The 24,845-nt window shown below is 41.5% G+C and overlaps 1 protein-coding gene across 17 annotated transcripts in view; it reads right to left on the bottom strand.

Moving 5' to 3' along the window:
* The window catches only part of MAPKAP1 (MAPK associated protein 1), a 237,908-nt gene extending 213,411 nt beyond the window's left edge, over positions 1 to 24,497 (bottom strand). For 6 of the 17 annotated variants that reach the window (XM_082467784.1, XM_082467771.1, XM_082467786.1 and 3 more), the window contains exons 1-2: positions 24,229 to 24,496; positions 1,221 to 1,290 (exon numbers count right to left, since the gene is read on the bottom strand). The gene's annotated coding sequence lies outside the window, so the exon portion shown is untranslated. Of the gene's footprint in view, positions 1 to 1,220; positions 1,291 to 1,458; positions 1,580 to 9,965; positions 10,217 to 24,228 lie in introns of all 17 variants that reach the window. The other 11 variants (XM_082467780.1, XM_082467775.1, XM_082467777.1 and 8 more) reach the window with 7 other exon arrangements.
* Between the last annotated feature and the right edge of the window lie 348 nt (positions 24,498 to 24,845).

The raw sequence follows: 24,845 nt of genomic DNA, 5'->3' as shown, positions 1-24,845 counted from the left end.
AATTAAAGTTCAGAATTCATAACCCCTGGAGTTAGAAAATAAGTGAAATGACCATTAAAATAAAATGCACTTTATTGATTTTAAATCTCTTTTTCTAACTCTCTCCAATTTAACTCTAAATTAAATCTTCACTTATTTTTTAGAAGAGTAAAATTGAGCCATTTTTTCCCCTCGGGGAATTAAAATCTTCTCCATGTGAATATGCCTAATTTAATTAAACAGTAAATAGTGAGACCTTATATCTGGAGAGTTTAATTTTTCCCTTCACATTTTTATTTCTATACTTCGACTAAAAGTACTTATTAGACCAAATTACAACAACAGAAAACAAATGTTTGTATCTTCTTTCGAATAATATGGGATTCATTCACTAAACATCATTGAGAACTAGCCACTGGGACTCCTACAAAAAAGTACATGAACACTGGCCTGCGTCCTCCAGAGGCTTACAAGCTTCAGCAGATGAGCTATGTCATGTACATACATAACAGTAATATAAGGCAATATACTAACCGTCAAATAAGACACTAAGATAATATATTTTCCAAGAGACAAGAAAGTTACAGAAGGCTTTAGGAAGGAAGAAGGTGGCATTTAAGGATGGGCAGGCTTTCATTAGGCAAAAACACAAGGAGAACAGTAATAGATGACAATTACTGAGCTTCTTACTATCAGCTGTACTTTTCAGGTAACAACATATTTCATCCTTACTACCACCCCAGAAAGTAGGTATTGCTATTACCCCCATTTTATAGATTATTAAAAAAATTAAGGCTTAAAGGCGTTAAGTAACTTGCCCAAGGTCACTTGGTGGATTTTTGAGTCTTTGCAGCTCCTCCCATCACTGGGCTCACTTGTAATTTGCTGTGACCAACAGAATGTAGTTGAAGTAATGTGGGACTTCTGAATCTTGGTCTCAAGAGACTTTGCAGCTTCTGCTACAGCCCTCTTTGGACCATATTTGAATCAGGGGAAGAAGCTCGGGATAAAAGACCAAGTGCAGAGAGGCTCAGCCGTCGATCATGCCAGCTACTGTGATGCCACCCCCCACCATGAGTGACTGAGGCCATCTGGGACCAGCCAGACCCTCACCAATCTACCAGGAGACCAGGTCTCCTCTCCTATCAAATATCTCCTGTGGACAGAGGGAAAGGGACCCTGCCCTTGATTTTTCTTTCCTTGTACCACTAACCTCCACCTGAAATGTCTCTGAATCTTACCATCTGCCAAGATCCAGTTAAAGGGAGACTGGTACAGTACAGTGCCTCTCAAACTTGTCCACGGACACACCTGAAGGGCAGAGGAGAGTAACCATAAATCAAGGTAAGAGAGAACTTAGGGGGAGCCACGTAAAGCAACATGCTGGAAGAAATTTATTTTTAGAATTCATTCATATTTTGCATTCTGTCCTATAACATACTGAACCTGTATTTGTTTTAATAGAAAAAAATATTTTACCTTTGAATACAGTCACTAAAACTGATAGTCCAGGAAGATGTGCATTGCTTACTTTGTGGCTTCTAGGACCGACTGGCACATACTGAGATTCTCATAACCCCATTTTGAACAGCAAGGTCTGCTGGAAAAACACAGACTATGGTGTCAGAAATACCTGATTTTCTGAAGATCATATGGTCCTTTATCAACAAATAACTCAAGATCTAAATATTGCTCAAAATGTTTCCTATGACAAGTATGGAGAAAAACCATAATTAATAATAACACCAAACTATACATAAAGTTCTAAGCACAACTTAGACTAAAATCTCTATTACAAAGCAGTTATTACAAAACAATCAGTATTTCCAGTGTTTTGAAATACTTATTAGTTATTTGAAATTATTGTTATTAGCAATAGCTGTGAAACTTCAGACAACCTAACTACCCACCACCTCCACAACTCCAAAGCTGCCGTCATTTCTGGCTGTTACAAGAAATCTGCCAGTTTGGTGCAATGTAGCCCTAAATTATTTTTCCAATGGGTGTTGTCTCTCTGAGATAACAGATTTGATTGACACTTGTTATGATAAACAAATAATTTTAGGTTTTACTTTAAGATTCCAGGTAAAGGGCTTCCCTGGTGGCGCAGTGGTTGAGAGTCTGCCTGCCAATGCAGGGGACACGGGTTTGAGCCCTGGTATGGGAAGATCCCACATGCCGCGGAGCAACTAGGCCCGTGAGCCACAACTACTGAGCCTGCGCGTCTGGAGCCTGTGCTCCACAACAAGAGAGGCCACGATAGGGAGAGGCCAGCGCACCGCGATGAAGAGTGGTCCCCACTTGCCGCAATTAGAGAAAGCCCTCGCACAGAAACGAAGACCCAACACAGCCATACATAAATAAGTAAATAAATAAAAATTAAAAAAAAAAAAGATTCCAGGTGAAAATGTTTACAGTTTTACCTAAAGAAATGATTAATGCCAAAGAAACTAGACTGCTTCTCCATGTGAAATTACCAGTGTAAGAGCTGAAACCATAATTAACACTCAACCGCTACCATTCATTGATTTCATTTGACAAATATTTATAAAGCACTTACTATGTGCCAGGCACCAGAGACACAATGCTGAGCAAAAAAATTTGAAAAGACCTGGCTACTGCCTTCATGGAGCTAAAAGTACAAATGGTAGTCAACATTTTAAGATGGCTCCAGAAATTCTTCTCTTGATATCCATGCCTCTGTGTTATTCCCTTGAGTGTGGGTGGAACCTGACTTGCTTCTAGCCAAGAGTATAGCAAAAGTGATGAAGAGTCATTCCCTTGATTACTCTGTTATATAAGACTTCATCCTAAGCAACCCGGGAGAGAGATTTTAAGCCAGAGATTTTCCTGCCAGTATTGAAAAAGCAAACAGCCATGTTATGGAACTATAAGGCAAGAATCTGAGAGCAGCCTCTAGGAGATGAGAGTGGTCGCAGCCAACAGGTAACAAGGAAATGGGGACCTTAGGCTGGAGTCCACTGACACCTTAATTTCATCCCTTTGAGACCCTTAGCAGAAACCCCAGCTGAGGGAATTCACTGGCGGTCCAGAGGTTAGGACTCCACGCTTCCACTGCTGGGGGCCTGGCTTCAATCCCTTGTCAGGGAACTAAAATCCCACAAGCTGCGTGGCGCAGCCAAAGAAAAAAGAAAGAAAGAAAAAAAGAAAAAGGAAAAAAAAAAAGAAAACCTAGCTGAAGCCATGACTCCTGACCCACTGAGAGATAATAAATTTGTGTTGTTTTAAACCACTAAGTTTGTGGTAATTTGTTAGGCAACAACAGAAATGAAAATAGTGCAGGAAAACAGCCTAAACCCCTTCACCTTCACATACAACATTTAGGGCTCTTTACAACCCAGTTTCATTCATCTGCCCCTTCTCCCCAGAAGGCAACTCCCAGGAGTATCCTGAACACAATCCAGCCTTTGGTAATGATACTTCCTTTGTGTGAGATGTACCCTTATCCTCAATACAAACCTTCTTCTAAGTCCAACTCAAATATTTCTTCCTCTGTGAACCCTTCTCCAATTCCCAGGGTCCAAACTGTTTTGTCTTTTTTTTATAAACTTATTTATTTATTTATTTTTGGCTGTGTTGGGTCTTTGTAGCTGTGTTGGATCTTTGTTGCTGTGCGCGGGCTTTCTCTAGTTGCGGCGAGCGGGGGCTACTCTTCATTGTGGTGCGCAGGCTTCTCACTGTGGTGGCTTCTCTTGTTGTGGAGCATGGGCTCTAGGCGCACGGGCTTCAGTAGTTGTGGCGCAGAGGCTTAGCTGTTCCGTGGCATGTGGGATCTTCCCGGACCAGGGCTTGAACCCGTGTCCCCTGCCTTGGCAGGTGGATTCTTAACCACTGCGCCACCAGGGAAGCCCCACAAACTGTTTTAAAAGCACTTTATTTCTACCTTTAATACAGTTAGTTGTATGAATATCGTGTTTAAGGAATTGCCAATTTCAAATTTTTTAATTCTAGATTCAGAAATGTGGTTACTCTGTTAAGGTATCTATCTATCTATCTATCTATCTATCTATCTATCTATATCTCCCTCAATCATTTGTAAAGTTGTTAAAGACAGAAATCCCTAGACCCTCACCAACAGTGATACAGTGGTTCTAATGTGGTGGTTCTCAATTGGAAGGCAATTTTGCTCCCCTGAGCAAAGGTCTGGGGACATTTCTGGTTGTCACACTGGGGGTGGGTGCTATTAGCATCTAGTGGGTAGATGCCAAGGGTGCTGCTAAACATCATACAATGCACAGGACAGCACCCACAACAAAGACTTATACCCCCCAAAATGTCAATATCAATAATGCGGAGGTTGAGAAACCTTGCAGTGATGTGTTGTTTGAAGCCACTGAATCTGTGGTTATTTCCAACCCCCGAATGGTTTCATTAATACCAAGATTAATACATACATTTACAACTTTGCTACTAAAAACTATGCTCAAATCTTCAAAGGTGCTAAACAAAGTTCAACTCCTAGCATCTGTTTTCTGAAATTTTATCCTACCCTATGGAGAACCACAGCTCAAATTGCTACAATAAAGACAAGTTACATTCCTCCAAACTTATAACTTGACCTGAAGACTGTCACCTGGTCTCCTCCTACTCATTCTTCTAAATCCAGCTCAATGGTCACTTCTCTCGGGAAACCTCCCTGATGAATCCCACATACCAGGTTAGCTGCTCCCATGTGGTCCCACTGTACTGCACTTCATCACTACTTCTACCAAATAATTAATCCAGTACATTGCCTGTTAGTAATAGGTGCTAAGTGTTTGTTGAATTTATTCATTCAACAAATACTTACTGAATGCCTCCTGTGTGCCAGGCACTATTCTAGATGCAGAGAGTACAGCAGAAAACAAAGCAGACAGAAAGTCCTGCCCTCATGGAGTTCACATTGTAATGAAGGAGACAAACAAAATAGAGAATTAAATTATACAATAAGTTAGAAATGCTATGGAGAAAAGTAGCACAGAAAAGAGAGCTAGAGCATGCTAGGCAGGTGGAGCCACAGCTGCAATTGTAAATAAAGTAGTCAAGGGATGCTTCACTGAGAAGGTGACATTTGAGAGTTAACCCTTGAAGGAGATGAGAGAACAAGCCATGTGGATTTCTGAGGGAAGCGTGTTGCCAAGCAGCGGGAGTATGCCTGGCACTAAGTATCAAGGAGCCCAGCAAGGAAGCAAGTAGTAGAGGATGAGGTCTGAAGAGTGGGGAAAAGTGAGTAGAGCCTTACAGGCAATTCTAAGGACTTTGCTTTAATTCCAAGTAAAAAGGAGAATCACTGGAAGACTGTGAGCAGCAATATGATCTAACTCACATTTTAAAAGTATCTCTCTGGGGACTTCCCCGGTGGCCCAGTGGTTAAGACTCCGAGCTCCCAATGCAGGGGGCCTGGGTTCAATCCCTGGTCAGGGAACTAGATCCCACATGCATGCCACAACTAAGAGTTTGCATGCCGCAACTAAGGAGCCCTCGAGCCACAACTAAAGGAGTCCGCAAGCAGCAACTAAGGGGCCCACCTGCTGCAACTAAGACCCAGTGCAACCAAATAAATAAATAAATATTTTTTTAAATAATAAAGAAATAAAAGTATCTCTCTGGCTGCTTTGTTAAGGAATGAATAAATGAATGAATGAATAAACAAAGAAACTAATCACACTTTTAAAAAAATAATAATGACTGTCTGTATGTTGGTTTTCTCTTCTAAACTCTCAGCTCCTTAAGCACACTGTCTTAATCATCACTGTACTGCCAGTTTCTAGTAGAAAGTGGCTGGCATCCAGCAAGGGCTCAGTGTGGAATAAACAGACAAAACAAATCTTTCCCGTTCCCAAAGGGTGGCGCCATGATTTTCCAAAAAAAAAGGGCAAAAAAAAGGGCCCTTATCCATGGTGCTGGTTCAGTAGATAGCTCTCCTGCTACAGTCTAAGATTTATTTTCCTTTTATTGTCTCCTCAATATTTGAAGTTTGCTTAACCAAGTAGAAGAATTCAATAGTTATGTTTCCACTTACCTGGCTCTCAGGTTAACCACATCATCAATTGAGGGAAGCAACATAGCTTATTGCAAGCACCACTCAGGAAACCTGACTTCCAATTCCCTAATTACCAGGGACCTAATTACCTGGCCTTGGACAAGTTACCTCTTTAAAACTCTTTAAACCTGTTTTACACATCAGTCCATTTATTGCATCTGTTAAATGGGGAGGATGAACTATAAGAAGGGCCTTTTCAGCTCTCAAATTCTATTCCAATCACATGTGAGGTGGAGGAGGTGGAGGAGGAGGATGTAATTGGGTGTTTACCCAGGGTTCAAGTAAAAAGTTTTGTGTGTTTTTTCTTCATACTGTTTTCCCTCAAAGGCCAGAAGAATTCCACTGCATGTTTTACTTATATCACGGTGCCGTGGTTCAGACTCTAAGAACAGAGGTATGAGGAATTCCTTTTTTGACAAAGATTTTAATAGCATCAAGATCTTGGCCGCAAACCCTCTCAAAGGTAACCCACACTGACTGACTTGAGTGAGCACTATCATACCTTCTTCTAAAAAATGCTATTATGTATGGAAACTGGTTCCTAGAACTACAAAAGTTAAAGTTAGTAAACACATCTGGAATTCCAGGTTACTGCCTGTAGCCTGCCTAGGGACTAGCTATGGGATGACTTCAAGGGAGTCAGGGGCCTCTGCCTCTGTTCCCTCAGCAGTGAAATATCCATTATCTATGTGCTACTTATCCACCTCATAGGGATACTTACAAAAAGTAAAAAAGCATTATTCAAATCCAAGATGCAATATTCTTGACTCTTCCTGCTCTAGCTACATTTGTTTGGAGGGAAAATAAGCTGTCAACTATCAAACTCATTTATTCAACTCCTAATGAAGGAAGGACAGCATAAAATAATCTAAGCTAGCAGATAACCCCCAAACTATTTTTCTGTGACTGTGAAAGGTGCTTTGTACTTTCATTTGAATGGCACTTTCACAACCTCAATAAATGGTAACTGTTATTATTATTAACAAAACTGCACTAACTTTGCCAAGTATTTTTTATATCTTCTAGATTACCTTTTTTTAAAAAACTATTACCAGATGGATCAAACATGAGGCTAGAGCAGCAGGACTGGCTTCATTCTGCCTATAATGTTATACAGTTAGGGTGGGAGTGTTTCACAAAATACACTTTAAGTAGAATAATTAATTCTCTGATTCCAGAAGGCTGCTTATTTATTTACACTTACATCACTTACAGAACTGTTAGAGGTGGACTCTATTACTATTTATGTTTTACAAATCAGTAAACTGAGGCAGAGACTTGCCCAAGGCCCCATAACTACTGAGAGGTAGAGCCAAGATAAAACCTAGGCAGCCTGGCTCCACAACCCCTGCTCCGAACAGCTATTATATGCTGCCTCAAATTTCCAGGTTAAGTCCATTTCATCACACTTTGAATCCTCTTCTCTCACTAGTCTAGATATGGGTCGGACTTACCTGTTCATTCAAGAAATTCAACAGTGTGACTACCTACTACATGCTGGGAATTAGGAGCATGAAGTACCAAGTCATAGTCCCTATCCCCAAAAGGCCTACAGTCAAGCAAGAAGAAAAGTACATAAATGGTCACAATAAAGGATGAGAGCAATGCTGGAGGATTCTATATAACAAAGTACTATGGAAACACAAAGGAAAGCTATCTAAATGAAACTGGACACTCAGACAAGGCTTCACAGAGGTGACTAAGATCAAGGTAATGGAAGTGATCACTTCCAACTTAGTCACCTTAAGATAGGGGCAAGAGGGAGCAGGCAATTAAATAGTCTATAATGCTGGCTCCTTGTTCAAAAATGTTTAAAATAGGGGGCTTCCCTGGTGGCGCAGTGGTTGAGAATCTGCCTGCCAATGCAGGGGACACGGGTTCTAGCCCTGGTCTGGGAAGATCCCACATGCTGCGGAGCACCTAGGCCCGTGAGCCACAACTACTGAGCCTGCGCGTCTGGAGCCTGTGCTCCGCAACATGAGAGGCCCGCGCACTACGATGAAGAGTGGCCCCCGCTCGCCACAACTACAGAAAGCCCTCGCACAAAAATGAAGACCACCGGGCTTCCCTGGTGGCGCAGTGGTTGAGAGTCTGCCTGCTAGTGCAGGGGACACGAGTTCGAGCCCTGGTCTGGGAGGATCCCACATGCTGTGGAGCAACTAGGCCCGTGAGCCACAACTACTGAGCCTGCACAACTGGAGCCTGTGCTCCGCAACAAGAGAGGCCGCAATAGTGAGAGGACCGCGCACTGCGATGAAGAGTGGCCCCCACTTGCCACAAATGGAGAGAGCCCTCACACAGAAACGAAGACCCAACACAGCCAAAAATAAAATTAATTAATTAATTAATTAATTTTTTAAAAAAAAGAATTGCAACCTTTCCTTTGGGAAAAAAAAAAAATGAAGACCCAACACAGCCAAAAATAAATAAATTAATTAATTAAAAAAAAACAATTAGGGACTTCCCTGGTGGCGCAGTGGTTGGGACTCTGCCTGCCAATGCAGGGGACACGGGTTCAAGCCCTGGTCCGGGAGGATCCCGCGTGCCACGGAGCAACTGGGCCCGTGTGCCACAACCACTGAGCCTGCGCTCTAGGGCCGCGAGCCACAACTGCTGAGCCCACGTGCCACAAACACTGAGGCCCACAGGCCTGGAGCCCGTGCTCCACAACGGGAGAGGCCACCACAACGAGAGGCCCGTGCACCACGGCAAAGAGTAGCCCCTGCGCGCCGCAACTAGAGAAAGCCCGTGTGAAGCGACGATGACCCAACGCAGCCAAAAATTAAATAAATAAATAAATTAAAAAAAAAAAAACAATTAGCTTGATTGATGTACTTACTTTGTTAAAAAAAAAAAATGTTTAAAATAAAATGTGCTCCCGATGTGTCCTATGAACTGCAGATTAACATCAGGCCATGCATAGGTTATTGCAGTAGCAGGGAGAAGATAACTAACCTTTGGAGTAGGGGAAGTGGAGGGAATCAGGAAGGTTGGGAAAAGGGACACAGAAGAAACTAAGAGCATCAGACTGCCTAGGTTCAAATCTGGACTCAGCCACTCACTCACCATGGGACCTAGGGAAAGTAACAATTTCTGTGCCTCCGCTTCCTCATCTACAAATGGGAACAATTTTGGTGCCTATCTCATAGGATTATTGTGAGGACTGAAAGAATTCATATATGTTATGTGTGTATAAAAGCACCAGGCCCATGGTAAGCACTATACAAATGTTTACTATTATTGTTATTGCTATTATTCCCTGGTCTAAAATGAATCTTCAAAGATGATTCATTCATCCAGCTTTTTTCAAAGAGAAAAGGCACTAAAATAACATACAGCAGAACATGTAGTTAGCAACTAAAACTACCAGGAGTTCAAAGCTGCTGTTTAGATTAGCATTTCAGAGAGACTGCTCTGGCAGTTGCACAGAAAATTAATCTGATGGACAAGACACAAGATTAGTTACGAAGCTGTGACTACAGCTCAGGGAAGAGACGATGAAATCCAAAGTAAGGCAGTGAAAGATAGGCCTATGAACTTAAGAAACAGTTTAAAAAAATATTTAGGAGATAAAATTGGTAGAACTTGGTGACTGAGTGGATGTGGAGGGTTAAGGAGAAGGCGAAAGTTTACGGCTTGCATGATAGCACCAACAAACGAAACTGTGAACTGAAAAGCAGGAACAGCTTAACAGGGAGAGGGGAAATGAGGAACTATGTTTCAGACACAATGAGCTTGAGATGTCTATGGATTACCCAAACAGAGATCCATCATGATGCAAACCTAACAGCCCAGGAGAAAGGTCTGAGCAAATCTGGGACAACAACATATAAGTGACACATGAAGGACAGGCAAACCTGAAGCCTAGGAGAAAGATCTGAGCAAATTTGGAAGACATTAACATATAAATGACAGATGAAGCCACGGATGTGAATGAGCTTACCCAGAGAAAATATGCAAGGAAACGAGCAGTAACCTAGTGACAAAACCCAAGGAACAGCAAAACAGTCCTCCCTCCGTATATGCAGGTTCGGAATCCGCAGATTCAACCAACTGCAGATCGAATTTGGTTGGTTGCGTGAATGCACAGATGCAGAACCCAGGATATGGAAGGCCGACTGTACTATGCCATTTTACATGAGGGACTTGAGCATCTGTGAATTTTGGTATCCTCAGGGTCCTGGAACCAATACCCTGCAAATACAGAAGGATGACTGTAGTTAAAGGATGAGCCAAGAAAAAGAAATCCCCGAAAATCTCCGAAAATCAACTCAACCTTTGCCTAGATTCTAAAGTTAGGATCTGTGCTGTGGAAATTCACAAATATCTAAGCAGTTACAGTCGTCCCTCAGTAAACCTGGGGGATTGTTTCCAGGACCACCGCAGATACTAAAATCTGTGGATGCTCAAGTCCCATAGCTGGCCCTCCCTCCTCCGTATCCATGGCTCCACATCCACAGATCCAACCAATCACAGATCCTGTCGTACTGTATTTATTGAAAAAAAAATCCGCATGTAAGTGGACTGGTGCAGTTCAAACCCATATTGTTCAAGGGTCAACTGTACTTTCTTCACTGGCTTTTCCCCCTCCCTGCATGTCCTAGTAAGAAGTTCCAACTACTGGATTGTGGAGTCCTTGAGAAGAAAGGACTAGAAGCCTTATTTGGCTTCCTGTCAATAACGTCCAATATAAGGCCTGGTACACATATGCTTGTAGAGTGAATGTAGTTGAAGAGATAAAACTGGAGAATTTCCCACTTATCAAGACAAAAGGGCTCATGGAATGCCTAGGGTTGCTTCCAGCCCAGACCAGAGCAATAGAAAGCCTGAAGAAAGTGGAAGCAGAAAGGCAGCAGACCTTATATACTGCTGGAGGGCATGTAAAATGGTGCAGCCACCTGTGAAAACAATTTGTCAGTTCCTCAAACTGTTAAACAGAGTTACCCTATGACCCAGTAATCCACTCCAAGGTAATACACCCAATAGAATTGAAAACATATGCTCACACAAAAACTTGTACAAGAATGTCCGCAGCAGTATTACTCATAACAGCCAAAGATTGGAAACAACCCAAACCTCCATCAACTGATGAACGGATAGGCAAAATGTGGTACTTCCATACAATGGGATATTATTCAGCAATAAAAAGAAATAAAGTACTGGACTTCCCTGGTGGCGCAGTGGTTAAGAATCCACCTGCCAATGCAAGGGACATGGGTTCGAGCCCTGGTCCAGGAAGATCCCACATGCCGCGGAGCAACTAAGCTCGTGTGCAACAACTACTGAGCCTGTGCTCTAAAGCCTGCGATCCACAACTACTGAGCCCTCGTGCCACAACTACTGAAGCCTGCGCGCCTAGAGCCCATGCTCCGCAGCAAGAGAAGCCACCGCAATGAGACACCTGCACGCCACAATGAAGAGCAGCCCCCACTCACGGCAACTAGAGAAAGCCCGTTTGCAGCAGCAAAGACCCAACGCAGCCAAAACTAAATATATTAAAAAAAAAAAAAAAAAAAGAAATGAAGTACTGATATATGCTACAATATGGATGAACCTTGACAACATTATGCTAAGAAGCCAGACACAAAAAGCCACATATTGTGTGATTTCATTTATATAAAAGGTTCAGAATAGGCAAATCCATAGATACAGGAAGTAGATTAATGATTGCCAGTGGCTAGAGGAGAGAGAAATGAGGAGTGAGGGCTAATGGGTATGGGTTTTCTTTGGGGGTGATAAACCATTAAAGTGTACACTTTTAAAAGGGTAAATGTTATGATACATGAGTTATATCTCAATTTTAAAAGGGGGTGGGGTAGAAACACAGAGAGGCTAGAATCCATGCTGCACCCTAGAATTTCTTCTAGTTCAGGTGATTCCAACACAAGGATACCAACAAATCACTTAATTGAACAGTACTGGCGACAGTAACCATAAAATTTTTTTAAACAATTTGTAATACAAGTTGATTACATCAAAGAGATGTCAAATTCCTCACCCAAAAATCAGAGATTTCAAGACTTTTCCCCTGGGGAAAGGAGGAGAACTGTCTATACATTAGTGACCTTGTGTGGAGGTAGCCGATCTACATTTCTAATTGAGGGAGATTAAAGCCTAGTGCCAGAAAACACAACAGAACTTGTGACTTTGTTGAAGCAAGCACTCCTGCACTGAGCAGCTTCTCCTACCAAAGCACCAGACACTGCTTTAATCCACCCCAGAGCTGGGCCTGGGAAGTCACAGAGTTTACACTATGCCTCTGTCAGCAACCTACTGAGCTACTGGTCTTTGGGGAGTAATTCTCCTCTTCACTTTGGAATAAACAAAGGGAGGGAGACACAACAAGGAAGACAACATGGCATGACAGACAACATAAAGGCTTCGGAAAGCTTGTGTGTGCTCCCAATTCTACCACCCAGTAGCTGAGAAAACTGGCAAAGTCACAATTCCTCTGGACCTCAGTAAGACATTATCTCATACCTCACAAAGCTGCTCTCACAAGGCAGGGCCCAACAGTGACACTCAAATATTAGTATTCTCCCCAATTCACCAAAAAGAAAACTAGTTGCTAGTACTGTATATTTTGGGGTCATATTGGAAAGTAAGACTCATGGACCTCTTCTCTATGAGGTACTGAAACACATATTCTCATACTTAAAATTAGGAAACAAATAGAATGTCCAAATTAGAATCCTTGACTCCTTTCTGTGAAGCCTACCGCCATTTAATTACCAATACTATGCATCTCTTCTCTCTCTAGATTTCATTCATTCTCTTTCTCTCCATTATCCAATCCCACCTTCTCTCACCTAGGCTACAGCAATTGCTTCCTAACTTGTCTTAAGACCCTTCAATAACGTCCCAAACTCTTTAATATAACTTAACTTGCTTCCTCTGCAGCCCCATCTTCCATTTATCCCCTTTGTTCTTTCTACTCTAGCCATTCTCAACTTTTAGTGTTCTTCCAGCCTTTAAATCAGTTTATTCTCTCCTTCCACCTGGTTTAAACATCACTTTCTCCTTCACCCTTCAGATCCCAATTTAGACAGCACCTGCCTGGAAGGTTTGACCTTATCAAGTCTAGGGTGGGTACTCCTCCATACTCACCCTGACTCTCATTACTCTAACACTTCTCACGCTAGGCTTTACTCCTCAAACTACGCTGCACTTCCGTTACTAGACTGCAAATCCCACGAGCACTGAGTCCGTGCCTGTAGTTTTCATTGCTCGATTCCCAGACATATGACTAATGCCTAATATATATTCAGCTAATGCTGACTGAATAAGTTGAATGATTGCAGTTAAGCAAAAAACTTAACTGACTAAATGGAACATTTTGCATGTAATATTTTCTTCATATAAAATATTTTTTAATATTTTTTTAATTTTGAAGAAAATTACAGATACAGCCAAATCCAATTTTTCATAACAACCATGGGGAAAAGGGCTTAAGCACACATGGACTTTCTACAACTTTAACCGTTAATACTAAATATAATCAAAAGAAGGTAAACTACTACCCCAGTGGGAATGGTACTCCTAACATTGTTCAGTTTTGGGACTTAAATCTCCTTAACTGGAAAGAGTGGTAAAGGTATATATAATGCAAATTACAAACATTATTGTCAAATCTTGCACTGGAGTAAAAATAAGTGGAAATTTTTTTTTGCCAGCCCACTTCTCCCCCCCAAAAAAGAATGTCCACACACTTGATAGAAACACCACTTAACTCCAAATAGCTCACCAAGTGAAGGTTACTGTGAAATACTTCAAATTCCATAAGCACTCAGGACTGCAAAGACTGTGGGAAGAGAATGTTCCAAGCACCAACTAATGATCAGAAGGTACAAATGAAATAAACCCTGATGCATAATGACTATCTAAGGAAGTCTAAACTGAAGACTGAATATATTTGTTCTGAAATCATTAACCAAGCTTCAGCTTCTGAAATACATTAAAAATACTTAACACATTTTATGTCTCAAGTACAAGTGACAGAGATTTATTATTAAAGATAACTAGTTTCCTTCGCCTAGTTTAGATATATATAAATCTCTATCACATTTCAGACTTCATTTTTGTATTTTGGATTTTTTCTTAATACCAACAATTTCAATTCTTATCATGTGCTTGTTCCCTATGCTAATGAAAACACAAGTTATACCAACTCGGAATTTTTATTATCATTTTGGGGATGCGACCACCCTTTTTATTCTGTTCATATTTTAACTCAGCAACTTTAATCCTACAATCAAAGCCTCATTAGTTTGTAAACAAACTGTTTCTCAGGTAAACTGAATTGCCCCACATCAGGATCTTAAGCAAATAAATAAGCACAAAAAAGGCAGAGATTATAAATTAGGGCAGACAAATCTGTATCTAGCCCCACGCCGGTAAAGAGCATTCTATCAATACAGTGAAATGCTAATCTCCTAATTAACAACCTAATTAGGTAATTATGGCTTTGCAGAGGGATGCCGAAATGAAATATGACAACATGGTCACCTCTTTATATGGCACCTGTGGGCCTTTTCAGCTGTCATTGCAAAGAGTGCAATATCAGTTTGAACAGATGACAAAGTGCTGTCATTTTTCATTCTGATAATATACAGAATGCTTTGGACAGAAGCAGTTTACAAAATGAAACATCCTGCCTGGTATTTTCCTAATTTAAATATGCTCAAATACTTTGTTAAATTTTTGCATGCTTTTGTATATTGTATATACGAGAATTACCATGCACATTAAAAAAAAAAACTAGACATCATGCTTAACGGTACATGCTGAAACTACTGCAATTTCATTTAGGAAGTATATAATTAGAAAAGAATAAAAGACACAATTCTTCATGACATTTTAATATTCATACATCCTGAATACTGCTATCACAAAAATTAAAATTCAAACTTTGATCTTTAATTTTTTCCTTACAAAATTTTTCAAAAGTGAGATAGAAATTCACACTTACACTTTTCCATACCAAAAAAGCACTTACCAAGATACAAATATTCAACTCACAAAAAAAGCTCTATATACCAATGACCAGCCTTATGAATAACAGGCAAGTACTGTTTCTGAAAGACAGAGCTGTCACAGGGCTACTCACTGACCCACTGGCCACTAAAGAGGTGATGGTAGCACTGGGACACTGGTACCACCTACACAAATGACTCTTCTTTCAAGATATTTTTGAGGAGGAGAGGAGGGCTAGCCTGGGAACCTCAACATCATGTATGTCAAGATACAGGAAACCATATCCTAAGTGTAAAACAACTGAGGTTAAAACTAACTTGAAAATACAATCTTATTGGGTTAGCCAAAAAGTTCTTTCAGTTTTTAAGTAAAAATAAAAGATATTTTTCATTTTCACCAAGAACTTTATTGAACAATATATTCACCGTTTTGTTTCACTACCTTCTGCCATTTTTCTGGCAACTGCATAATTCCATCCTCCCAAAACTTTTTATCTTTTTGAGCAAAGAACTGTCCCAGGTGCCTTTTACAGTCTTCCAGGGAACTGAAATTTTTTCCATTAAGAGAATTTTGTAAAGACCAAAGTAAATGGAAATCCAAAGGTGCAATGTCTGAATATGGCAGATGAATCAGAACTTCCCAGCCAAGCTGTAACAGTTTTTGCCTGGTCATCAAAGAAACATGCAGTCTTGCGTTATCCTGATGGAAGATTATGCGTTTTCTGTTGACTAATTCTGTATGCTTTTTGTCAAGTGCTGCTTTCAGTTGGTCTAATTTGGAGCAGTACTTGTTGGAATTAATCGTTTGGTTTTCCAGAAGGAGCTCATAAGAGAGGACTCGCTTTCAATGCCACCATATACACAACATCACCTTCTTTGGATGAAGACCAGCTTTTGGTGTGGTTGGTGGTGGTTCATCTCGCTTGCCCCACAAACTCTTCCGTTCCACGTTATTTTTTTTAATTTATTTTATTTTTGGCTGTGTTGGGTCTTCGTTTCTGTGCGAGGGCTTTCTCTAGTTGTGGCAAGCGGGGGCCACTCTTCATCGTGGTGCGCGGGCCTCTCACTGTCGCGGCCTCTCTTGTTGAGGAGCACAGGCTCCAGACGCGCAGGCTCAGTAGTTGTGGCTCACGGGCCCAGCTGCTCCGTGGCATGTGGGATCTTCCCAGACCAGGGCTCGAACCCGTGTCCCCTGCATTAGCAGGCAGATTCTCAACCACCGCGCCACCAGGGAAGCCCCGTTCCACATTATTGCACACTATCCACTTTTCATTGCCCATCACAATTTGTTTTAAAAACGGAACATTTCCATTACGTTTAAGTAGAGAATTGCATGCGGAAATACGGTCAAGAAGGTTTTTTTCGCCTTAGGTGGAATCCAAACATTAAAGTGATTAACATAACCAAGCTGGTGCAAATGATTTTCAACGCTTGATTTGGATATTTTGAGTATGTCAGCTATCTCCCCTGTGGTATAACATTGATTGTTCTCAATGAATGTCTCAATTTGATCGCTATCAACTTCAACTGGTCTACCTGACCGTGGTGCATCGTCCAGCGAGAAATCTCCAGTATGAAACTTCGCAAACCACTTTTGACACGTTCGATCAGTCACAGCATCTTCTTCATACACTGCACAAATCGTTTTTTGCATTTCAGTTGCATTTTCACCTTTCTTGAAACAATAAAGCATAATATGCCGAAAATGTTGCTTTTTATCTTCCATCTTCAATATTAAAATGGCTACACAAAAATTCACCAATTTTAAGTTTTTTTTTGAATGTACGCTGATATGATAGCTGTCACAATACAATCTAACAAAATTGTTTCGAATGAAGTTAAAGACAACTAAGTGCTACTACAGCCATCGTACAGGAAAACCAGATGAACTTTTTGGCCAACCCAATATAACTTCAGATCACCTGTATTAGGGAAAACTTTTTGGTCAAAATGATGTGCACTAGCTCTACTCATATTTCTCAATTACAAGTTAATTAAAAGGATTTTTTATTGAAAAGTAATTTATGTTTATCAGAGAGTATTCTGGAAAACAGAAAAGAGCATAAAGACCTATACTCTAACCACCTGTTTTTTTCTTTGTGTGTTTGACATTAATTGAAATCATACTTTATATAGTTTTATATCCTTCTTTCACTTCATATTATATGATGAGCATATTAATAAGTCACTAAAATTCTTCTAAAACATCTAAAATGCTTGTACAATATTTCCATTCTATGGCTTTTCCATTTCTCTTACCTCTTTGTTGACTACTAAAGTTGTTTCTAATTTTTGCTATTATAAATACTTCCACAGTGAACACCTTTGAACATGAATATTTTTCTACATTTCTGATTATTTCTTTAACAAAGATTCTTAGAAATGGGATTACAAGCTCAAAAGGCATACACGACTTCTTTAAAAAGGCTTGTGAAAAATACTGCCAAAGTTCTTTCCAGAAAAGTTTTACCAATTTTTATTCCCACTACTGATATGAGGGATCATCTAACTACCAACCTCTGCCAGCAATGAGTATTATTAGAGTTTTATTAAATCATTAAACTTCAAATCATAAGAGTATACCTGTAACCAAACACTCTCACAACATAATAAATAACTTTCTACAGGCATTAAGTTTTTGTTTTGTTTTTTTAAATTTATTTTGGTTGCGCTGGGTCTTAGTTGCGGCAGGCAGGCGCCTTAGTTGCAGCTTGCCGGCTCCTTAGTTGCAGCAGGCGGGCTCCTTAGTTACGGCGTGCGAACTCTTAGTTGCGGCATGCATGTGGGATCTAGTTCCCTGAGCAGGGATTGAACCCCGGCCCCCTGCACTGGGAGCACGGAATCTTATCCACTGCGCCACCAGGGAAGTCCCCTACAGGCATTAAGTTTAAAATGAGTAAGAAGGGCCACAGTTGATGATCCTCCCTAAACAACGGCCAGTTCCAATAACCAAATCTAGAGCAGCATGGAATAGCGAATATGGTATTTAGAGTAAAAAAACCAAAGGTTCAAATCCCAGCTTTGCCATTATCAGTAGCTCTCTACCTTTAATCACTTTACTTCTCTAAGCTTCAGTTTCAGCATTTATGAGATGGGGATGAGGAGAACATAATATAGTCCTAGTTCTAACAACTTCAAAAGGTACTCATGGGCACACAAAAGGGTAATATAAACAACTGAAAGTGTTTATTGTTATTTAACAGATCAATTCATTTAACAGCCTAAAAACAGCATACTGAAACCCTTTTCTCAACAGTGCACAGTTGACAGGTACACCAATTCACAAAGCACAACTAGAAATTAACAAGACTAATTTCATGATCCAGGCATGAAAACAAGTCTCATTCCTTTACAACCACTCCATAAGATCATTTCTTGTTACATTATACTAACATCTGAATGGCTTGTGCCCCTGAATGCTGGTACCTACATCCCTCCAAAAGCATCATGGTACTAGGTACCTACATAAACTGTTTCATTTAATCCTCACAAGTATATGAGACTGGCAGTACTGTCCTCATTTTGCATTGTCTGGGTCACGCAGTTAATAACGGACAGAGCCAATATTCAAATCCAGGTGGGTGTGACTCCAAAGCCCCACCTCACACTGCTTCAAGGTCTGCACCTCAGTTCTTCTTTGTTAGTCTCCTATATGTCAGCAACTAAAGTACAGATTAAAAATTTACTTGTTTTAAAAAGAACACCATTCCTTCAAACAATTTTCTACCTATTTCTCTGCTGAAACAGTATTTATTTATAATACAGTACCTTAAAATGAGTCCATAGGGAACTAAAAAATGTTATTTTTTTTGAAGTTTTACACATTTGCTCCATTTTGACAGCATCAATAATAAAAGCATATTCATAAAAGTATACTCAAGTATGACTCTAACACTGCATGTATTTAGGGGTAAATGTGACATAATATTCAATTTATTTCACAAGCGATTACCATAATTTAATTCCACTAGCTATTCTAATACCTTCTTGCTATTTCCAGAATTTAAGTTTTGTTAAGTGGCTTCTCCCATTTTTCTCACTTTCATTATTTAAAACTGTTTTCTTCCTTGGGTCCAAATTTTGTGTTTCCTATATTAAATCTATTTCTTCAATATACCTAGACTGCTGCCAACTACAGTTAATAAATTGTGAATGACTCCTCAGGATTTATTTTCTTCATTTTTTATATTCTATGTTATTTCCTTATACGATAGAGTATGAATGAAAACAAGTATCTAGAACACCAATATTTCTTCAGTTTTCACCTTGTGGAAGCTGGGTATTAAAATAAAAATAAATTAAACTCTTGGGCTGGAAGCTCCCTGACCATATTTCTCTCACTAGGCTGGGTGTCTCTCTGCCTCCTTCCAATCTTGTGTATATAGAGTCAACAAAGCACTGTATGCATCTGGGGAGGTCCTTTCCCAGAAGTAATGAACAAAGAACAGAGGGAAGAGCTGAACAGTGGCTCCCTACCTGCCATCAAGAGAGAAGCAGCATTTTAGATCTGAACTGTTCTCCACTGGAGTCTGCCAGTAATCAGTTGTGCAGCTTTAAGCATGTCAATTAGAATCAGAAAGCTTGGCATCCTGAAAAGACCTCACCAAGACTTCAACTGTGCTCCCTCATTATCATCCAGATGGGAAAAAGATACAAAGATTTGTAAGTGACTTGACCAAAACCAAAAGGCTGTTAGTGGCATACCTGCATTCAGAATTCAAGTCCCTCTCAGTCTTGTGCACTTTCTACTAAACTGTAATTCACTGGGCACCAATTTCTTCATCTCAAGAGGTTATGATAACCCCCCTTGTTCACTTCATGTACTGTAGAGAGTACCAAAGGAGACAAGAGATCTGGCAGCATTTAAAGTGCTAAGGGCACAAAAGTATTACAAGGTCATCATCACCTCATCCAAACCCCATCCCTCCAGAAATTTAGCCTGATCATACAATAAAAGCATTTACCCTGCCACTTCCCCAAAGATATCAGTATGAGTCAAATACAACACTCCCTCACTCTAGCAATTTACCAGTAGATTTCTGATCAATAATCACAACAGGCATTGTACCTCCTGCTTTGAACAGTGAGTATCAAAATTTCAGCGAGCAGGTAGGTCAGAGTTCACAATCAGGCAGACTAAGACTGTGCACAGCCCACAAACGTGTTTTGGTCTACATGATAATTTTTTTAAGGGCAGTTTTTTAAACTAAATACATTAAAATCCAGATTTCCAGCATCTCTTGAAAACAATCGGAAGATCTAGAGACACTGGGTCCACTTCCTCACAGGGCGACAAGCAACTGGAGCTGAGGAGTGACTGCTGCCTCCAGACTGACTGGTCATGGGCCTTCCAGTTCACAAGGTCTGTCCTACTCTTTATATTACATCATGGGCATTTGAGGTGGAGACTCCTGAGGCAGAGTTCAAAGAGAACTAAATTAATAAATATTTGTTTACTCTTTTGGCCAACTTTTTTTTTTTTTGCATTATCAACTCACTAGCTGTATGACTCTTGGGTAACACACTTAACCACTAAGCCTTAGGCTACTCGTGTTAAATTGGTAACACCCTAGCTCACAGAATCATAAAGATTGAAGGAAATAAGGAATACAGAAACATTTAACGATGACTATAAGCACTCAATTACTTTAACACAAGCTGAAATGTGCTAACTTTTGAGTCAAAAACTTCAAATTCACAGAAAACACAAGGTCAGGGTACCTCCCATGGGAGAAAAAATGTAATGTGACAGAATTCTTTGTCATAATAATTTGGCATCTATTGCTGAGTCCTTAACAATAAGGCCTACATATCAAAATAACAGATTTACAGCAAATTCTCTCAGCTGAAGCACATATAATCTACTGAACTGCAATAATTTCTAAAGTCTTCAGTTATGAGTCAACAAGCAAAACAAACACCCCACTTAAGTATATATATTTAACGGGACAGATGAGGTGATGAGTTCCTTGAGTGCAGAAGCCATGTTCATTCCTCATTATTCCTACTGCCCAGCATGGTGATGGGCACGTTGAAGCTAGGGCTCAAGGGCTAGCTCCTCTCTGAAGCCACCCACATCACAAAGACACAACATGGCGTAGTACCGAAGAGTGGAGTTACCAAAGTCTGGCAGATAATCCCCTCTACTCTCAGCTCCAACAACTGCATAAACTAAAGGAATTCATTTAACCTCTGTGCTCTAGTTTCCTCATCTGTAAAATCAGAATGCTAATAACACCATCCTGTAGAGGAATGAATGAGAGAATGCATTTAACACAATGCTGGCACACAGTAAGTGCTCATTAGCTACCGTTATCAGTGTTTCCTCCTTTGTGCTCCACAGTACCCTGTGGGGGCTGCTATCTTAGTACCTACTATGCTTTACTATGGTTCACCTGTACAAACATGTCTGCCCCATGGGAGTGTCAACAACCTCAGGGTGGGGACCTGGTTATACTCCTTTTTGTATCCCTGGGTCTAACATTTTCCCTGGCACAGCTGAATGAATCATAGATCTTCAAGGTATTTATTAACAGGAAAGGTTATGAACAGAAACTGGAAGTGACCTCTCTTGCCCAACACACAAGCCCTGACTCTGACCCCCTCCTGACCCTCCAACTTTACTTCCCAGTATTCCCACTGAAAGAAGCAATGGTTTGATTTATTCAGGCTGGTCTACTCACTACTCTAAAACCATGCCACAGGCGTTGCATCTTTGCATCTTACAGCTATTTTCAGGGGATCCTTGCCACGAATCAGGCCCTTTACCCACATTAGCTCGCACTTCATGAAGTCTCTATCATCCCCCATCCCAAATTATACTTGAAGGAAATAATACTTAGAATTAAGAAACTTGCCAAAGGTCACATATCTAGTAAGAGGAAGGACCAAGAATTGAAGCCAGCATCCACAGTTGTTCTCTACAGAACGTCTGGTCCACTCATTCAATGTTGAGCTGACCCACCTACTACCTTCTTGCCTTGGAAGATTAAGGTCTTCTCTACATTTAAAGGACTATCTGACATTCATATTGACATTGATATTTTTTCTCTTGTATAGCTGTTTCAATATGTATTTGCATATAGAGAGCTATGATGTGAGAAAAGAAAAACACATAATGGAAAAGGCACAGATGTAGGCATAAGACAGACCTGGGTTTGAATCCTGGCTCTGTCTCATACCAGATGTGTAATTTATCCTGAGCCTTCCTAATCTGTGAATTGAGGTTAAAATGATTAAACAAGAGAAACCTAATATAATCTCCAGTATAGTAAATAACAAAGCTTAGTTAACCCCACATTATGAAACATTACCTGGACATAGCACACTCCTCAAAAGTGAATAACGGGGACTTCCCTGATGGCTCAGTGGTTAAGAATCCGCCTGCCAATGCAGGGGACACGGGTTCAATCCCTGCTCTGGGAAGATCCCACATGCTGCGGAGCAACTAAGCCCGTGCGCCACAACTACTGGGCCTGTGCTCTAGGACCTGCCAAGCCACAACTACTGAGCCTGCGTGCTGCAACTACTGAAGCCCGCACACCTAGAGCCTGTGCTCCACAAGAGAAGTCACTGCAGTGAGAAGCCCATGAACCGCAACGAAGAGTAGCCCTGGCTCGCCACAACTAGAGAAAGCCTGTGAGCAGCAATGAGGACCCAATGCAGTCACAAATAAATAAATTAAATAAATAAATTTATTTTTTAAAAAAAGTGAATAACGTCCCCTCTTCTGTGCTACCACTGGATCACAGAAAGAACTCTCCCGCAGTGTACATACCATTCTGTGTTAGAATTATTTCCTTATCTCACTCACTAACTTGAGCCGGCAAGAACTGAGTCTTATTTATCTCTACATTGTCTAGCATGGTACCTGGTATATATCCATACTCAGTAGATGTTTGCTAAGTGAAATAATTGTAGATATAATAATGAGTGTTTATAGGATTCTAGAAAAGAAATCATTTCCAGCTGAGGTTGCCCTGAACTGGTTGAGGGAAGGTCAATTTCAGCTGGGCCGTGGTAACATCTCAATAGGGGAAAACAGAAAAGGAGAAATCTAGGCAGAGAGAAAGTCCTACAAAAAAACAACGAAAGGAAACAACAAAGGCATCTAGGTCCTACTCAGCCAGAGCAAAGCATCAGGGTAGGGGGCCTTTTGAAGCATAGCTGGAAAGTTAGCCAGGAGCCAGGAGGTGTAGAGGAATTTGAGTACACTCAGGCATCACAGTAGATGAAGGAAGGTATGAACACAAAGCTGAATGGGAAAGGGGCCGCCAGCATGCCTCACAGGCCCCAGCAAGCTCGCAAATGTGTAAACTGAAAAAGATAAAACAAATATCAATACTTCATCAACAACTCTTTCAGCGTTTACTGAGCATCCTGTGTGAGCTCACAGAATATGAAGAATAAAACATGGTGCCTTCTTTTCTGCTGTTTTAAATTAGAAATCCACCCCTTCTGCTTGTCAAAATATTCATAGAATGAGAACGTTGACTTTGCTTTAACCGATGTCTGTAAACACCTGTCTCCATTTGACTGTTCACGCATGGGGAAGTTTTGAACTTTGCTGGTTTTGGTTTATAACATGATGCTTTTGCACAGTGCCAGGTATTGGGATAGGCTTCAAAAATCACTTCATTCAGAATGAAAATTGAGCCAACCTCTGAGTCAACTTTTGGGTCTCCGGTTAAAGTAATGCTCTTGCTTAAACTACAATGATTTTTTTTTTCCCAGCCTTAAACAGATCTAGAAGACTCTATGCCACTCCCATTAACAAAAAGCTGAATCAAAGTTCCAGCAGCACTCTGGCTAGAAAAAAACAGTTCTGCGAGGCTGTTTACCCCTTTGGGGCAATGGAGCTAAGGGGAGCTGGGAAACAGGGACTGCACAGGCAATGCTTTAAAAACTTGATTTTCACGTTATGAAGATTAAGACACCTAGATGTTGCCGAGGGTACAGCCAGAAACTGCCGGAGTCAACAGTACCCTCCCCAAACCCCAATACTACCAGGTCCACTAGTTTCTACTCCCCCAAATCACACACCCAGCTGTCAGGCTCATAGCAGCCTCCACGAAAGGGCCAGAAAACGGATGCTCACGGGAGCCCAGAGCAAGGGCCAGATAGGCTGCCCACTGGGCAGCGCCGAGCGCGGGGGAGTGAGGAGGGCCGCCAGGCTCCTTGGATGGGCTGGCGGGGGTAGCGAGCGAAGGAGCTAGAGGCTGGGGCAACCTTTACCTGAAGCTGCTGCCACACTACGGGCCGGGTCGGCCCTGGGACTCGTTCCTGAGGGGAGGGCTCGGCTCCCCCGCGCCTCCCGGCCCCTGCCCGAGCTCCGCACTCTCGGAATCCTCGGGGACTGGCTCTCCTCCCGGCCGGCTCAGCAGCCGCTTTCCGGGCTCCCCTTCATGCCCCAGACGCTCGCCGCCGCTCGCCAGCTGAGCAGCAGCCCTGTTGCCCCGAGCCGCGCCACGACCCGGAACCGCACTCCGCGCACCGGAAGTCTCCGACCGGGAAGAAGCTGTTGGCTGGGGACGTAGCGCGCAAGCCCCAGAGCCAAGAGCAAGGAGGGAAGCCCTCTCGGGGGGCGGGGCCGAACGGGAGGCTGTGCGCGTGCGCACCACTTCCCCGCCTCCGGCCAAGGTCTGGGTGGGAGATGAGCTGGGAGTCTGGCAATGTACATTGACCTTCGCATTTGGGTTGGGTAGAAATCAGCGTCAGCCTTCTCCTTCGAATTTCCTCCTCTCTCCCTGCTTCCACGCAAAAAAGCCCTTGGTTCCTCCAGAACTGAGTGATGAGGAAGACCTGGGTTTAAATGCCAACTCTAACCTGCTGTGTATCCTAGGACAAGACAC

The sequence above is a fragment of the Balaenoptera physalus genome, assembly GCF_965194825.1.
Source record: "Balaenoptera physalus genome assembly, chromosome: 7".
Lineage (NCBI taxonomy): Eukaryota > Metazoa > Chordata > Mammalia > Artiodactyla > Balaenopteridae > Balaenoptera > Balaenoptera physalus.
This window is presented reverse-complemented; position numbering and strand designations above follow the sequence as displayed.